Genomic DNA, 13,472 nt, shown 5'->3' on the forward strand with positions numbered 1-13,472 from the left:
TGATCTACATACCTATTTGATGGGAATCCAACACATCTCTGTACGGGTCTTACCAACAATCTCAGTAGGTCCTTCGACAGGTTATTCCTGGCACACATTCTGATATAGAGACTTATATAGCTCTATTAGCGCCTAACTCACTTATGTAGGAGTTTTGCAGCAGCTCGGAGTACTTGAAGCTCCGTTATAGACCCCCGGTTCTTTTGTTGTTAGGATTACAGTTAGGGGGATACGAACTGGGCAGGTCTTTAAATTTCCCTCAGACCCTTCTTCAATTGTTTGTTTTTTACTGTTTAGAGCAGCTGCCAGCTGCGGGTCTTTCTCTTAGACTACACTTTATGGAGGTAGTTATTTCGCTAGGGACACTGTGTGCTCTAGTCTGCACCACTGAATCTTCTGGGGAGGTATTAGGTTCAGTTTCCTTTGAGTCTAGGGTCACCCACCTTCACTTTGGTCCTTTAGGGCTCTCTACAGATGTACCATTGGCACACTGTTTGCCTATATGTGAGTTTGAACTAACAAGCAACATCATTATTCTGATATGGCAGGCACAGCACGATATTGTACTGTTTTGACAGCCCTCTACCACTTCAGTTTTTGAAGTGAGGGGCGGATGTTTCAGCCCCCCTCCTCCCCCTTCCCACCATTGGCTACCTTTCTTTGGGTTCATTTGGGGATCATTTTCAGAGACTACTTTGATGGATCTTTATAAATAGACATCAGCTCGGTCGACTATTTCGCGCTTGCAAACACTTGCGCTATGGTTAAATAAAGCACCTTTATTTTTGAAATAGTTCAAACTACAAAGATGGCCGTAATGATGTCATCTTGTAGTTCTTGGGTGAACTACAACACAGTGGATTGTGACATCACTCTGTAGTTCAATCGAATCCCGTGAGAGTACGTGATACCCCGCCCCTATCTCCTTTATAAGCTTCCTGTGGGCAGCCATTTTTGCCTCCCACGAAGCTCGGGTCCTGCAATGAGACAACGCCGGACAGGTTAGTGGCTCATTAGGATCTATTTTTGACCTTTTTTCTTTTGGGGTGGCATAGACTGGTTCACCTATGTTTCTGGGATATGAGACCAGGCTTGGTCTGTCAAACATTTGCTAGCCCAGATCTAAACCTGCTACAGTTTAGCTCCATCCTATTGAGGACACTCATATTTAGAGGAAAACTTTTTACATTAAGTGATGGACCTTGGGAACCTGGGACTTTCATGGGCTCTGTGACTTATTCCACCCTTAGGATTTTTTGTGGCTCTGTGAAGCTTGACTGTTATAGGGGCTATATTATGTATTGGAGGGAGAGATAGAGTAGTACTGTCCACCCTTCCGCTCATTACCCCTTCCTTGCCTTCACAGAGCGGGGCCTCCTTTTTCCTGAGCTGGGTTCCAGGAGAGGTGAGGTACACTCCCTGTACTATTCAGGTGAGTAACATTAGTAAAATAAATTGGCTTAATTAGTAGAAGCCAGTGCCAGGTCTTTCCTGTTTTGATAGGACTTACTACAATGTATTTCTTGTTTCTTGTTAACAGATGTAAGAGACACCGTTTGGTACAAAGGAACACGATTTTGGACTATTTATGTATATCCTTTACAGATTGTCGTTATGTTCACTTTATGTATGCAGTAGCTAATGCTTAGAACTTTGGCCCTGAAGAAAGCCATGGGATCGTGTCCCTATCCGGCTGAAACATGTTGGCCTTGTAAATGCAGTTATATGTTTAGACTGCTTCCTCTGCATTGTTCTTGTTTGTTTGAGGGAAAGGACAAATTACATTAGAGTTTTTCGCCTATTGATCCTTTTACCCCTTGTTTTTAACTCACACATCTTTTGATTTTTGCACTGCACTCGATCCCATCTTTATCATTTGTTCATGGGTACCTTAGCGATTGATGGTGCGACCCAATTGAGTAAGGGCGATGGATGGGTCTCATTGATCAAGAGACATACCATCCCATTTTTGGATGACCAAATGAGAACACTTGATCTACATACCTATTTGATGGGAATCCAACACATCTCTGTACGGGTCTTACCAACAATCTCAGTAGGTCCTTCGACAGGTTATTCCTGGCACACATTCTGATATAGAGACTTATATAGCTCTATTAGCGCCTAACTCACTTATGTAGGAGTTTTGCAGCAGCTCGGAGTACTTGAAGCTCCGTTATAGACCCCCAGTTCTTTTGTTGTTAGGACTCATCACAACACCATCCTAATCCCAACACCATCTATGCCCCAGCTCTGCTGTACATCATTTTGGAGACTTCAACTGGCCAACCGTCACAGCTATCTTACAATAATAGGCATGCTCTAACTGCCATTGCAAAACATGTTCCTTCCCAAGAAAACTAGAGAATGAAAATTGAGGTCTGTCCGTTCCTCTATCGATTTTCTGGGAAAGGCATGCCTAAGCTGGTCAGGAAATGTAAATGTAATTAACCTATCCGGATTTTGCCACACCTTCTTCCATTTCCAGAGCAGACTTAATCAACTGTAAATGCACCTATTATATGAGGGAGACTTTGATCTACTTTTTGGTCAGCACAACAATTAATGTGGCCCAAAAGGGTAGTTCAAAACCTAAATCTAATTAAAGGTGGACTCGCCGAAATATAACCAAAACTATGATATGGGAAATAGTGCAACAACTGGTGAAAATAGTTTTATGTTTGCATTTGAGACCTTTTTTAATCTAGGGAAGCACACTCCTAGGTGCTGCTAATGCAATTTTTTTATTTTGCTGCAATTTTCACCTAGAGTATGTACACAGTAAAGCACTAAAGCCTTCAAACTAAGCAATATAGACTCAAACTATGGTCAAAAATGGGGATATTTCTTTTTGAATGCCCATCTATACTATAAGTCCTGCACAGGCCATAAAATTATTGATACATTCCCCATCTTTGACAGGCTACCTGTGAGTAGATACCGGATTGAGTTAGACAGGAGTTCCACTCACTCAAACTGCACACAGGTGCACTTTTGCATGCACATGTGATCACATGTAACCAGTCCAGAGCCTCTTATTCCAGTTGCAATGCAGCTGACTTGATAAAAAGGCTTGAACTGTCTGTTAGCATTCAAATCCATTTTAACAGTGCTTACGGTTATAGAAAGTCATTGAGACTGACTCACAGCAGAGAACCAAAAACTAGGTGTCCCCTAAGCAAAAAAATGTAGATGGCCTTAAATGATTACACACCCCATTTTTTATAGTTGACTAGTGCTAGAAGTAGGTGTGTCAGTGGAGAAATTGAAGCAGCAACCTAAGAACATAATTGGATACTTGCCCTTATTTCTTTACAAATGAAACACTGTGTACATTTGAGCTATTTCTCCAACCATACTGCACTTTCCAAAGTCAATAGAATCTAGGTAGACACAATATAAAATCTGAAATGGCAAATGCATACTTTCTTAAAGGAAAAGTGCCCTACTTACTGACTGTGCGTTGCCTAGTGCCGGCGTCCAGAGATGTGTCCTCACTCTTGCCTCACCTACTGAAAAATACAGTTGAAAACTGGAAACAAACCAGTCAACCAGAGCTTTTCAGTAGTCTGTTTGTGGTAGAGACTGCCACTTCCCAAGCACATTGACCCCAGATATTTCTGTGCACTTGTATGGCACATCTTCCCACCAATTCTATTAAATAACTTAAAAAATGTGTTTAATAGAAAGCTGAACCAAAGCAGTGTACAGAGGAGAACTCAGCACTTTTTACAAAAGAGGGCTTTTCTACAAACTTTCACTTGAGCTCCAAAATCTGTCAGAGAGCTGCAGTAGCTCTAATGTCAATATGTCAAACACAGAGACCAAGATTCAAAGTTCCAAAATCCATATAAAAATTGTGTGATTGGGACATCTATCCCCCAGTGCCTGTGGGCAATGGGATTCAGCTATATCCAATGCCTCTGAGTTATCATTTATTGAGAACCCTTCTCTGGTTTACGGACAGATTGTACCTCCACTAGTTTCTACATACTTAGCAAAGGAACTATGCTGCAACCTGTGGGTGGCACTATCACTATCGTGAATAAGTGAAAGCTAGGGCTACACTCTTTTATTCATAAAATGTATAAGGCGAAGAGAGCACTCAGAGAAGCAGCAGCCCATGAGAGAGGGGTGGAGATAGCCAGTATCAGTGTCTTTGCTGGCCCTCTTAATATGCCCACTTGTGACCCTGCAGGATCCCTGCTCCATTAGTCACAAGTCATATGGTGACACGACCTGAAGGGAAATGAGTAAGGGTTGATGCAGTATTTCTAAATATGAAACATTTAGTGAATGAGGTGGAAAAGTGAGACAAAAAACTGCATGTTATGCCACATTTCTGACCACAGACAATACCTGCAACATGACTGGAAGCTGAAAGTAGGAGTACTGATGAGGTAAGACAAGAGCATGACTGAAACCACCACCAATGGCTTAACCTTTTCCCACTTGAAGTGCAGATCTCTGTTCTTTTATCCCACTTTCCTGAGCTTGGTTAAAATGTTAGCCTGCAAGGAATAGAACTATTTAAGTGTTTCACTGCCCCATTCAGAGTTCATGGAAATATAGAAGTACAGGGGCAGATTTACAATTACTGGCGCCTCCCTGCAAATTAGCAGGGATGCGCCAGTAATTGTGCGCCGCAGCTCTGCCACCCATGATGTGCCGCATTTACAATGCGGCGCACCATGGGACAAAAACAGCACAGATGCATCACGCATCTGTGCCATAAAGGCGGCGCATTGCTGGAGTTGCGTTGCAAGCACGAAGCAGCTCCAGCAATGCTCTGGGGGGCTTATTCTTCCAATGCTGCGTCAAGCCTTACGCCTGCTTCAAGCAAGCGCAGGGTTTTCACGCAGCTTTGGCCTAAAAGTGACTGAGTGAAATCTTGTAGATTTCACTCAGCCACTTTTTGGAGGCGTTCCTGTGCCGGAACGCCCCCCCCCCCTCCCTGCGCTGGAACGCCTCCTTATGGCACAGGGCTTTACAACGTGACGCATCTCGGAGATGCGTCATGTTGCAAATACCCCGCACCATTGAAGAAACCAAAATTATCCAAACAGGCTATACTTACAGATAGCCCGTATACCTCTATTGCAAATAATAATTCAGTCGGCAATGGAGAAGGTTCAATCGTTTATTCATCATATACAAGCCCTGCCAGGGGAGACTCAGTCTGCACGACCCTCAGAGGTGCACAGAGGAGACTGACTACGTGTTCGAAGTACAAAGCATATATACATTTCACAAGTTCATAATCACACCCTACAAGGAAAAACACAGTTTGTCAGTGAGCCAAAAGGAATACCAATATAAGGCACAACAGATTCGTTAGTGGCCTAGGCCTAAGCTATTCCGGGGGCAGGTCAGCGAGGTGTCTCCCTTTCTATCTGTATCCCGGGAAGTACAGAAACGGGCTCTGCTAGAATGTGCGCATCCCACAAGAAGGACAGGTGTGACCTTGGGTTTTCTCCAGCTGCAAGCTAAGAAATATAATGAGCAGCTCGACCGTCCGAGGTTTCGAAACTTAACAAGGGAATCACGTGGTTTAAGGGAAGCAATACTAGCACACAGAGAAACGAAACAAAATGGCTTCGGTTATACCAATAGGTCAAAACGGGCCTTCCTGAGGCAATCACGAAGCATACATATAATACATAATACCGCATAATAGTTCAGATGCATATAGGGTTATATGGTACATAGTGGGCCAATCATAAGTACATATAATTTTATATCCCAACAGACGGCCCATTTGGCCCACTATGGCCAATATAACTACTTCACTCAACGAACACCCCCTCATCAATCTGCATGAGGTCGATTACCTCCATCTGAATCGTTTGTTTCTCAATCTTTTCCTGTCGGGAAATGGTTAGAACAGACGTTATTCTACTTGCCCAAAAAGTGCAACATGCTGGGCCACATTGGAGACATACACAGCAAACAAAAATAACTCCAAAGGCCCCTGCTAAGATCAGGAATATCTTCTAACCCCAGGTAGTCAAGAGTCCGCAGAACCATCCACTAAGGGACCAAGTCCCGTTATCTTCATGGAGTTTACTGGCTAATCGATGTAACTTTTTAATAGCAAGATGTATGGTAGGAGCCGAATCAGGAATGAAAACGCAGCAAGAGCTGCCAATCACTCTACAAGCTCCTCCCCTGTCTGCTAAGATGAAGTCTAACACCATCCGATTTTGGAGCGAAACGAGTCTCGTGGCCTGAAGCTCAACAGTAAGATTGGTCAGTATCTCAGTTGTTGTTTGAACCACATTTTCCACTATTCTAGATAAACGTCTTATATTTCGGCTATTAAAGATCGGGCCCCAAAATGGGACCAGACCCTTGGAAATGTCTTCGAATTGCTGCAGCGAGGTATCTGTCTGATCAGTACTATCAGTATCAAAACTCCTAATAGTCCGATTGGATTCCAACCCTCTTTTGACTAATCGATGAGTCCTATGGTAATCAGAAGGGGCAATATACACAGGGGATACAGAAAGGACAAATAACATCGTCCTGCCCATCCGCGAGGGAGCCAAGTATAAGCATTTTCCCCGCATACAAAATACACGTTGGGGGGAGTGATCATCGGAGGAGTGCTATCAGTCTGCAATGTGTAAGTATAATTACAAGTGCTGCTCCCTACCTTAACGTGACCTCGCCCCCTAATACAAAACAGGGAGGTGGCATTGATTATTGGAATCGGAAGGGCTTTGTCATTCGTGACATTGCGTTCTTGAAAATGCTGAAAGTACCGTGTAGAGTTAAGGAGTTCGAAATCCTGCATTTCTTCCTGCAACCAGGTATCATTTTTAGAATCAGTATATACATTCATACAAGCATTCGGATCTAGGGAACCCTGTCCTTCATCCCCTTCTGCATCAAATCCTTGGTGTCGCTCTATATACTTTAGAATGGCCTCATAATCTTTTTCAGAATATATTTTGGGATTTTCAACATAATGCGAATACATTAAGGACAACAGTTGCCACCATGCCTCACAGCTAGCTAAATAGGACAGAGGGAGGGAAATGAACAACTCACGTTGATGCATGACTGATGGTAATAATCCACAAACCCAGCAATTAGTCTTGTTCGTAGTACTGTGAGTCTGATGCAGCATTTCAATAAAAACATTCTTTGAATAAGTTTCCCTATGTCTAGCCTTATGCGGAGGTAGAGAATAAAAGAGATGTTCTTCAGGAGCAGGGGTAGTTCTCCGCAAGGTCTGCACAGGATGTTGAAATTCCAAATACACAAATACACACATCATGATTATAGTAATTGGAGAAATACAAACAACGAATGCCACCTTCACTCTGGTGGGCCATCCGGAAAACAGTTGCATATCATGAACAGGACGCCGTGGGGCAAGGGGTCGTTCATCTTCCATCATAAATCGATCAAAAGGGAACATACTCTCTATAAGTCCAAATCTATCTCGGTCCCTTGCTAAAAGTCCAAAATTAATCTTTGTATCCACAAAGCACGCACACCACCAGAGGGTTTCTTCTTCCCTGTGTCCGTTTTAGAGCCTCACAGGCAGACTCAAGTCATCACATATGGAACTGAACAAAATCGTAGATTCCAAAAGCACGATCGCGGCCCTCAACTCAGTCTTTCTTTCTGAACAGAGCCAAATTAACACAGTGTTCCAAGCTCTCTGCGGGTTCAGTCCAATGTTTCGCTCAGTACCCCTTAATCACTCTACTCAAGGTTTTTCAATACAAAGTCTTGATCTAATTTCTTCCATTAGTGAGTGGGGTACCGCGCTGTTTTCGGGGCCGCAGATCGTATCGACAACAGCCAGGCCGCTCTTGGTCAGAAAACAATTCTTCAGCATGAGTAACAGATTCGGTCGATCCTTGTGGCACCTCGGGACTGGAAACTGCTTCTGAATGAGCTGTCACACCTTTCCCTTCAGGCAGCACTTCACTTGATTGCCCTATTTCCTGGGCATCTGAAAAGGGCACAAAACCTTTAAGCAATTCGCCTTCCTGGCTTGGTATTCCCAATTTGTTGAGTCGATCGGAAGGCAGGGGCAGCGGTAGGCGCTTTAGATGGGAAACATGTATCCAATGTTTCCGGCCATGCACCTTCACCGCCGTCTTCGTAGCCAAGATGATCTGGTAGGGCTCGGACCACCTGGGCTCCAAACTCGATGTCCGTTGATATTTCTTCACTAAAACCCACTGGCCGGGTTCCAAACGATGTCCAGGACCCTCCGGTAGTGGCTGCAATGTGTCCGATACCTGTTGATGGATAGAACGCAAATCTTTAGTCAAGGCATACAAATAATCTGTCATCAATGGATAAACAATATCCCTAAAAGATCGAGGTCTAGGGACTCCCCACACATTGGCGGGCGTCCAGAAATCACTTCATAAGGAGACAGCCCTGTTCGAGTGTGGGAGGTTGTTCTAAGGGACAACAAAGCTAACGGAGGGGCATCTGGCCACTTTAATCCAGTGCTGGCACAGATTTTGGCCATCTTCAATTTCAATGTACCATTATATTTCTCAACTAACCCTGCTGACTGTGGATGTCTAGCAGCGTGAAACTTCTGTCTTATCTTGAGGCCATCACAAACACTCTGCACCAATTGGGCATTAACATGGGGCCCATTGTCCGACCAGATGATTCAGGGCAAACATAAACGGGGGAAATATTCTTTTATTAGAACTTTGGCAGTAGCAACTGTTGTGGCATCTTTGGTAGGGTAGGCTTCAACCCATTTACTGAAGGCACACACCACCACCAATACATATTTCAAATTGTTCACACGTTCCATCTGAATATAGTCCATCTGTATAACCTCAAAAGGCATGGAGGGTGGAGCAAAATTACCACTCAAAACAGTTTCTCTACCTCCAGGATTGTACTGTAAACATACCGGACAATATTTAACAATATGTGCGGCAGTCTTAGAAATGTTCGGATTATTCCATACTGGATCTAGTACTGCACTAATTCCCTTTGCACTTATGTGAGCTGGACCATGGGCCATAGTTACTACTGCATATACCAGCGCATTAGGAAGCAACCATCGCTGTTTCTCAGATCGGTCTATCCAACATTCATTCTTATCGAGTTCCCCAACCTCCTGCTCCCACCTCTGCATTTCTTCCATAGTTGCTTCTTTCTGTAACTCTTTTACACTTTCAATGGTATTGTCAAAAAGGGATGTTTCAATGGGCCATCGAGCGGAGGTACTAGGGAACATGGGGCTTCCTTTAGCTTGAGCAGTTTCTTTCGCTACTGAATCAGCAAAGGCAATTCCCTTTCCAGTGGAATCTACAACTTTCTTGTGGGCACTGCATTTGATAATGGCCACCTTCATGGGTAATGTCAAAGCAAATAACAATCGATCAATTAAAGGGCCATGTTGGAATTTCTGGACGTGCGTGGTAAAGAACCCCCTTTCCCTCCACAGCCTACCGAAGCTATGGGCAACGTCAAAGGCGTATTGGCTGTCTGTAAAAATATTCACCCTCAGTCCTTCACTCAATTCACATGCTCTCAACAAGGCTATTAGTTCAGCTGCCTGGGCTGAGTGGTGTGAAATCCTTGCGGTTTCCACCACTGTCTTCAAAGTCGTAATGGCATATGCAGCTGTCGCAGTGCCATCTGGTAATTTGAAACAAGAGCCATCTACATACAATTCTCCCTATGGCTCGAGTAAAGGGGTGTCAGAAAAATCCACATGTCCCTTTGTTTCTTCCTCTGTTCTAAATATACAATCAAGCACATCATCTCCTTTCTCATTCTCAGGGAGAGGTAATAATGTAGCTGGGTTCAAGGTAGCACATCTCTTGATAGTAATGTGTGGGGCAAACAGTGTCAGTTCATATCCTGTTAATTTAGCGCTTGTTAAATGCTGGGTTTTGGTCCTATTCAGGAGGATGTCAACAGCATGCGGTACCATAACTGTAAGGTCAGTGTTTAGGACTATTCCCTCCGATTGTCGGATGGCCAGTGCTACTGCAGCAGTGGCCCTCAAACAACTTGGGAGGGCTCGAGCAACAATATCTAAAACCGAAGAGAAAAATGCACATGGTCTCTGTTTTCCTCCAAAAGTCTGTGTTAACACTGACAATGAACAACCGTCCACCTCATGCACGTAAAGTGAAAAAGGCTTTTGGTAATCTGGGGTTCCCAACACAGGTGCAGAACAAAGAGCAGATTTTAAAGATTCAAAGGCTTCTTGACATTCATCCGTCCAGGGCAGGTGTTCATGCACATCTTTGGTCGTCAAATGCAACAAGGGTTTAGAGAGGAGTGAATAATTAGGTATCCATTGGCGACAGTAAGAGGTTATGCCAAGAAAAGCACGAACATCACGCTCAGTACGAGGTACAGACATGTTAGTTATAACAGATATTCGTTCAGGAGTTAGCCTCCTCCCCGCTTTCGACAGGAAATGGCCTAAGTAGGTCACTTCCTGTTGACAATATTGAAATTTAGAAAGGGACACCTTATTTCCCTTCTTAACCAAATGATGTAACAATTTTACCATAGCCTCTTTGCATCCCTCCTTCGTATCAGAGGCCACCAAAATATCATCTACATATTGAATACTTGAATTTCCAGCAGGCAAAATGTATTCATCCAAAACTGCTTTCAAAGCTTGACTATAAATGCTAGGACTTTCGGTATAGCCTTGGGGGGCGCGTGTAAATCTAAAACTTCGGCCAGCCAATGAGAAGCCGAAGATATGCCTGCTATCAGGATGGATCGGGATGCTGAAGAAGGCATTTTTCAGATCAATTACAGAGAAGTACTGGGCCGTGGGGGGAATCGTGGTCAAAATAGCAGTTATATCGGGAACCACCGGATATTGTGGGACTACTATTTTATTAACCTCTCGGAGGTCAATCACAAAACGATATGTATCCTTATAATCCGGGGCACCATCAACTGGTGCTTTCTTCAAAATCGGTAGAATCGGGCTGTTACAAGTATTGGCCGCTGTCTCTTCCACCACCCCTTTTTGGATAAGGTCACGAATTATGTGCAACAGAGCCCGTTCACCTTCTGGTGAAATTTTATACAGGGGAATGCGAGGCAGCTGCGCATTAGGTTTCAAAGTGATTGACACAGGGGCTATTCTTAACAGACCAACATCAGTGTCACCAGTGGCCCACAACGTCTGAGGAATGGTAAAGAATTCAGGGGGTAAAATCTCAGTTTTAGCAAAATATTGAGCTTCTGTAACAGATGGTTTTTGCATTGTTAGGAAAACACCATCGGGGGAGCAATAAATGCGTGCATGTAATCTCTTCAGAATGTCTAGCCCTAAAAGGTTTTCACCACAATTAGAAGTTAGAAGGAAGGGTGAATGCATGGAAATGGGACCAATCGTAAAAGGAAGAGGTTTTGAAACGGGGCTTACTACCAGTATTCCAGAGAAACCTACTGATACATTATTTTGGCCAGACAGAGCTTCCCCCGGGACCAGTGTATGGGCAACTGAACTATTCATCGCCCCAGTATCCACTAAAAACCTTCTCGGTGTACCCAACAGTTCTCCTTGCACATAAGGTCCTTCTTGATCAATTGGTACTGTAATATGGCCCCTGCTCTGTCCCTGGCTGTCTCATGCATAATCTCTTTCATCGTATCCGTCATCCCGATAATTCTCATTGTAATACTGTCTGTTCTGCGGGCCATCAAAGTAATTCTTACGGGGACGCTCATGTTGCGAATCCTCCCTTCGCATACTATTTCGGTCCATAGTCCCTCTACCCCGTCCTCTCCCTCTACTGGATCCATTCCTTGCCATCAGCAGAGGGCAATCTGACATCCAGTGTCCTTCTTCCTTACAATAGGAACATTGATTTATCCCGATATTGGGAGGACCTCCTCTACCCCGTCCTGTAATGTACCTTCATAGAGACGAGCCTCGTCCACCACGCCCTGAAGTTTGTCCCCTACTTACTTGTTGCAATAGAACTCTAGTTTTCAATTCTTTAGTTTTCTTTTCTGATTTTTCTTTACTCTCATTTTCACGATGTTCATAGTATTGGGCCATACTGAGAATGACCAATGGGGCAGCCGTGGTCCACGTACTTTCGGCTGATTGGAGGCGGGACATTACCTCCGGGAGTAAATTCGTGACAAATCGGTTTACAAATAATCGTACTCCCCCTTCCGTAGAAAGGTCTTGGCCACTAAAATTGATGAACACTTTCTCAAACCGTGTAAAGAAATCGGACACACTCTCATCCTTTTTCTGTTTACATGCAGTCAGTTTATCCCAGTCTACTTTTCTAGGGGGAAGAAGGGTCTTCATATATGTAATGATTTTGTCTGGTACAGTTAATATTTCATCCCGAGGTTTCTCTCCGGGTTTCCGTTCCTTATCCCAATTTTTCAACTGATCCCATGTTCCCCCAAGTTCGGGGGCATGGTCCGTATCATGTATCTGCCTCCAAATGTCCACGGGAATTAGGAGGCCAAAGAATACCTCAATATCAGCCATAGTCATAATGGCAGAATTGGCTGCTTCGGCCAATTCTTCATAATAAGCTGTAGGATTCTTACGGGGGTCAGGGAGCTGGGCTTTTAACGAAAGGACCTCACTTCCTTTCCAAGGGGTAAAAACCCATTGTTCCTGAAGCCTAGCATCCACTTGTGCTCGGGTAACGTTGCCCCCATTATCCGTTATTTCGGGTACTTCGGGAAAGAAGACCGGATGCACTTCTCTCATGGGGAGCTGTGTTCCCCATTCAAAACCTTTCCGATGCATTTGCTCTTTATAATACATGAGTGTTTGCACATTCTGATATACCTCCTTAGTTTGAAGATGGAATTTATGGGCATGGTCCCTGATGTCACGCAGTATCTGAGGGGGCAGCCCCTCCTCAAAACACTGTTCCCATAATGAAATCAGTCAGATTGCCATGCTTTCTAAAGCCAGTTGTTGCGCAACTGGTTCAAAATCCTTCATAGTGCTCCAAATATCCTCCAAAGTATAAATAGGGTTCCGCATCCATTGGGATGCCTGAACTATAATAGCTCTCCTCTCTTCCTGCCCCATCAGCGACCGAGTGTAGGCTCGTTGATCACTCAAGTCTGTCACTGGCCGCTTTGGTGTGGCACCACCCAGACCACCAATGTTTTGGACATCTAAAGTGGTCTGAGATGGAGGGGAGAGAAATACTGGGTGTGAGGGTGAAGGAACAGCCGCGTCCGGCTGTAAGGATATTACGGGTGAGGTAGTCGGGCGGAGTGAAGGAAGTGAAAACAGGACAGTCTGTCCCACCCCGCCAGCGGGGGCCGTTGCAACCACCCCTAACAAGGTTTTCGGGGTCGCCACGGCTCCTGACTGGTCGACTCGTAACAGAGGTACGGCTGGATACAGACCTTGCGGGGCGTAAGGGGGAGGCGGTCTAGCTTCCAATAATTCTTCCAGTTCGTCACCTGTCTCTGGTCTGGCTATGTAAATCTTATCCGTTTCTAAT

This window comes from Lissotriton vulgaris, chromosome 6 (assembly GCF_964263255.1).
Source record: "Lissotriton vulgaris chromosome 6, aLisVul1.2, whole genome shotgun sequence".
Lineage (NCBI taxonomy): Eukaryota > Metazoa > Chordata > Amphibia > Caudata > Salamandridae > Lissotriton > Lissotriton vulgaris.